Source organism: Benincasa hispida, chromosome 5 (assembly GCF_009727055.1).
Source record: "Benincasa hispida cultivar B227 chromosome 5, ASM972705v1, whole genome shotgun sequence".
Taxonomy (NCBI): domain Eukaryota; kingdom Viridiplantae; phylum Streptophyta; class Magnoliopsida; order Cucurbitales; family Cucurbitaceae; genus Benincasa; species Benincasa hispida.
Genome location: NC_052353.1, coordinates 52,817,121 through 52,823,383, shown reverse-complemented (window position 1 = coordinate 52,823,383; position 6,263 = coordinate 52,817,121).

Sequence of the window (6,263 nt, the reverse complement as noted above, 5' to 3'; positions counted from 1 at the left end):
TATCCTACTAGAGCCAAAGTTTAGGGAGTCTCTCCCCTCATCACACAAATATTCAAACTTATTGCGATCATCAACATGCTTTACAAACCCCGTAATTCCAGGGGACCCATAAAATGCTCTTTCCTCAAGGGCACCGAGTCCGATGACCCACTGCCACCCCAATGGCCTACACCTTTTCTATCCCGCTACGATGACTGACCATAGGTAAACTCATCAACACTCCCCACACCCTTACTCCCAACCACTGGGTTATCTCTCTTTTCACCATTACCCATGTTTTGCCCTTTCCTCACACTTTCAGTACCCCAATTCTCCCCCAAACATCCCTCATTAACCGCCACAATACACAACTTTTTAACTCTTTTCCACACCCTGCTTCTCACACAAACCCCAGTATGCCCAAAGGATCCACAACAAGCACACCTACGAGGTTTTCCACTTATACACTACTGGAATAATAAACTTTTGACCCTGCATTCTAACAGTGACTGAAGGGAACATTAACGAATCACCATCCACTGAACATTAAACCCTCGTATACGATAACCGCCGCCGCTCTCTTGTTGCAACATCAAAAGAGACAGGTTTACCCACGGCACTACTAAACCCCTATCCGTCCACAACTCTAGGGAACACGCTCCACGTTTTAATTTCAGATAGGAACAAAATAAAAAACAAAGGTTCCAAAAACAATACATGGGGACCACTGTCATAATAAAATGGGTTTGCCACCCAAGTGCCACAGACCATTCTCCAACACCCAATCTCTTGACTTTACCTTCTGAAATTTAAAGATAATCAAACCGTTCTCCAACAAGGAAATAGTTGGCATCTCTACGCGTCCCCAAATTCTCTGAATAATTCGACAAATAACAGTATACAAGAGTTTGGCATCCAAAGCTGACCAACAAAGATTTCTCCACAGACAAAAACCCTCTTCAATAATTTCCTCACAAGGTTTAACAATAACCTTATCATCTTCAAACACTGGGGAATGAACTCTAAATTTCCCTCAACTTCGATCCAAAAAGGGCCGCCTACGAATTACCCCCTTTCATGCCGTAACCAAAACCATCAGAAACCCCTCTCTCTAACAGGACCGACTTAGGACCAAACCCCTAGCTAAACCAGTTTTGGAACTGTCACTCTCGAACATAAAGGGTCCCGTGTGTCCACCGAGCGACCCTCACTACCAAAAGGTCCAGCCCTGTGAAACCCCCTCTCTACCTGACTTCTGCCCCCCCTCCTCCTCCTCCGAGCCTTCTAACTTCGGCCCGAGCACCACGCAACCCACCCATCAAAACCCCCCACTCCTTTTGAACCTTTTCCTACTCTCCCAGAACTAGACCACCCCACAACTTCGATCACCCCCAATTCATCAAGGCCCAACCCAACACCCCTCACAACCCGATTTTCATCCGAGCCCCTAAACACCTCAAGGCTCCAAAACACACCCTTCATACCCTAGTCCCCAACTCCACAAGAGCCCAAACTCTTCCTGCCCATCAACTAACCCAAAACCCAGCCCACCCAGATCAATACCCACCGAATCTAGGTTAGACGACAATTATTTCCTTCAATTGCCTCCGAAACACCACCGATGACCCCCCCAGCCCTACTTTGTCAAACTTCTCGTACCAGACCTGTCACCCTCCTCAGAACGACCGTCAGACAACCCTAAATCCTTCACCTCCGAAGAACGAGCATCAATCTCCGGTCTAAGCAGACGAAAGGGTTGTCGAGAAACTCGACCTCCATTCTTCTCCTCAGTCTTAAAGGCGACCGTTTACGCCACCATGTCACCCGCTTCCACTTGTGTAGCCCGCACCTCAATACCTAAAGGCACGAACTACCTTGATCAGAACAACTGCGAGCACGCCAAACAAACCGAGCAGCAAGAACAGACAGAGATGAATTGAATTAAGCAACGACAGCGACCCTCACCAGACCTGAAGAACCTAGACAACGACTGACTAAACGAATGACGAACGACGGAACGAACCACCAGTGGAATGGACGACCTGGAGCGGAGAGAAAACCACTGAGAAGAATGATGCATAGTCGGAATGATTGGTGAAGAAACCGGCACCGGAACTGAACGGAACGTGAGAACGGACGACCGACCACCTTCGAACGGACCACCTACGACAGCGGCGTGTGTTAACCCTAGAAGACGAGGTGCCTGACTCTCTTTCTTTCAAGGGTTGAAAGATTTTATAATGAAAGGGTAGGAGGCTTTTAATAAAGTAGTTGTTTGAAGAGCAAAAAAGTGTAGATTTAAAATATCTTAGGTGAAGAGGAAAAATAAAAATTACGAGCAAAAGGAAAAGATAATTTTGAAAAAGTAGTAACGACAAAATGGGGAGTCCAAAATTTCTCCCCATTTTGCTCCTTTTAATATATATATAAAAAAGTTTAAAATTTGATTACCTTGGGTGTGTTTGGGGCAAGGATTATCCTAAACTATAATAACCACATCTTGCTACAGTAAATAATATTTTTCTTTCCCCAATTAGCTACCATCAACACTATTTCACCCCATTTGCTATCTATATACTATTTGCTTACAATTTTTACTATTTTACATTCATCATTTACTTTTTTTTATTATTTGCTACCGTGTTTACTATTTCCTTCTCAAACCAAAATAGTTTTATACCCCAAACACATACTATTATAATCCAAATTTAAATAATCTACACCTAAACACAAACTATTATAACCCAACATATAATAACCTAAGATTGTGATAACCAACTCCTTATCCCAAACCAATCCCTTTGTTTTATGCATTATTTGTCTTTGTTTAAAGTTTGCAATAAATATCATAGATATTTATATTTGACATTTGAATTTTATGAAATTTTAGTTAGTAGTCATATGTGTTGTATATAAATATACATATTTTTAATTTAAAAAAAGTTTATAACTTAACAACCCAACCCTTAAAATTTGGGTTACAGTTATTTTGGGTCCTTTGGATTGTCAATCCAACCAACCCAAAATTTTGAATTGGTCCAAAAATTACTCTCAGATCTATTTCTAAAAAAAAAAAAAAAAAAAAAAAATAGATTTTTGTGAATCAAATAATGCAGATTCAAAAACAATATCTTTATGTTTTGAATTTTTAAATTTTAAAATGCATAATATTATTAAATAAAGATAAAAACATTTAAAAATACTATGTCATGTTTGTAAATTGATTTTTTTAATTAAATATGTATTGTGTGATGTATTATAAATTATATAATTTTATAAATAACAATTATATAAAATTGTTTAACATAAAGCATGTTCTTAAATAAATTAATAACAATTTATTGTAAACTATATTAAGTGCGGTAGCTACAACCAATTTTATAATTTAAAAAATAGTACAAAATACTTTTTAAACAATTGTTTAATTAGAATCTACAAACACATTCATGAAATATAACTTTGTTTTCAAATTTCTTACCAAACAAACCCTTAAATTTCGATCCTTATTTTTATTGATAGATGTGTTTGAAAGGTTATTTTTTCTTATTATATTTTAAATGTTGACATGACATTTTTAATTTATTATTGATTTATTTTGTGGACCATATAATTCTTAAATACCGAAGCAATGAATAGAGGAAGTATGAACAAAATTTCCATCTATCTAGAAATTTCTCTAGTTATGGTAGTAGTTGCAATTGTACACTCAAATTTTAATGATAAAAAATTGATGTGTTACAATTAGATCCTCAAACTTTTCTAGTTGATATATCCTATTGACTAAATTTGGGTTTTGATAATCAACATCATTTGCACAATCTATTACAAATAAAGACAATTTCTTGTGTTTATTATTTGTAATTATGAAATTCATTTTCTTTCGATATGCGATTGATAATTTAGACTTTAAAATATATCTCATAGCTCCAATCATGGATTAAACTATCGATATTTAGTTTCCTTTTTCTCTTGGTTTTTTATTAGAATGTAATTCATCCAAATATAACCATTTCTTTTGTATTGAAATCATATTAGTTTGAGGATTTTAATATTCGAGAATTTAGGGATTTAAATATCCAAAATTTACCTAATACCATTTTCATTATCATACTAACTATAACAAACCAACTTTTAGAAACTCTCAACAATCTTTTTCCACGAAGACGCTTAAACAATTTGTTATAGTTTTGACATTTGCTTTTGAGTAGTCGAAAAATTTTAGATTAATGTCGTAACCTAATTGATGACATTAAGAAAGTAGAAGCCAAGAAGTTATTTAGGTCTAAAATTAAATTTATATATGTGAATGATATGATTTGCAAACAAGAGAAAGGTTAACACAATTAATTAATTCATCCTCAACATAGTATCCATTGGTAAAGTTTCCTATGGCTCAACTACTAATCTTTGATTCTTCCTTATGGCTTATGCAATATTTCAATATTGGGTGTAATTGAGCTTTTTTTTTTTTTTTTTTGCCAATAAATTTATACCAAAAATGATTTTATTTCCTGTCAAGAAAAATAACAGATGAATTACCACTAACAAATATGTTAAACAATGAGTGGAATAAATTTTGGTCAGAAAAAACAATAATTTAACTAAAGGACTTAATATTTCTTCTTAGTTTAAATAGATTTTTATGAGGAATATAGAAAATAATAAAATTTCTGATTTTCTAGAGAAAAGATTAAAAGATTGAGATTATTTCAACAAAACAAGAAAAGTCTATTGAAATAAAATGGTTAATTTTAGTCGAAATAAAAATCGAAATATAAGTAATAATTTTAATAGAACAAAGATTTAAATATTTTTTAGTAATTTATATATTCATAAAATTGAATAATTTAACATCGATATTAAAATTAATCGATATCTTTCGCTCTCTATCATTGTTATCTATTATTAACACGCATGATAATAAGAACAAAATCTCTATACTAAAAAACTTTTAAAAAATTTATACTAAAGAGAAACTAACAATAAATTCTATAACATAATATACAAACATTTAATTACCAATTGAAAATATTTCTATAATTTTTTTAATTATTAAGAATATCTATTGGTATATTCATAAATTGAAATCGTGATATCAATATGGATGTCGTTATTATTCTAAGCTTGAATAAGCTTTCTAAAGGAATATAAATTTAACATTTACTAAAATAACTCCCAATTTTAAATTCATCTTTTAGTTAATTAACTTTATTTAATATTAAAAATTATAACAATTTTAATATATATTATAATAGGCATTAGATAGATGTCCAGTTTAGTGTCAAAGCCAAGTGTTCCTCCTTACATTACTACATGTATTAGCCATATGTACATATAATAATTAATAATCTATGTTTGATGTCCAAATTGTTTCTGTCACATCCTACTTTCCAAAATCCCTATAAATAAATGGCCATTTATGGATTTTAAAAACCACACATACATCGGATAAAATCTATGAATTTTGGGAAAAGTGGAGAATCTTTGAGAAATTCTCATAATTTTTATATATTTTGTTATTTTATTTATTTTAATTATATATTATTATGTTATATTTTTCATATCCATGTTCTCCTTGGCTCCTGTCATTTCTCTCGCTAAAAGTAGGTCCTAAAGGTATATTGGTTTTTCCCTCTTCGTTATAAACTAAATAATTTAACATTATTCTGCATATTTAATATCTTTTTAAATTTCTAATAAGAATATAATATTTTGTAATAGTATTACTATGAAAAATTTGATAAAATATAGAATTTGTAGCATTTGATATTGATGGTAATAATTATTTGTCATTAGTACTTGATGGCAACATATACATGGATGCCATAAAAATGTGATCATCAGAAAATAATTTTTCTTCATAAAGCTCATCGTAAATGAACATGTTAGAGAAGACATTTTTTTACATTTCGGATATACTCTTGCGATAGCAATATGGAGAGAAATATTTTAAAAGTATTATGCACTCATTTGATGTCTTCTCGTGGCTGAATGAATAACGAGTTATTGATAATATATATTTATATAATATATCAACAAACTAGATCAACAACATTCTCTGAAGTGAATGTTGTAAATTTTAATAATCGTGGATGAAAAATCACGAAATCTCGACCAACTGAAACAAACAATATTTCCTGATGGAATATTGTGAATTTAATAATAACGAGTGTAGTCGTGGTCGAGATCGTAATTCGTGATAGAGGAATAAATAACTATTATTTTCATGGTTGTCGTTTTAATTATTCAAATTTTAAAGAACACACCAAAATGATGATCACAAA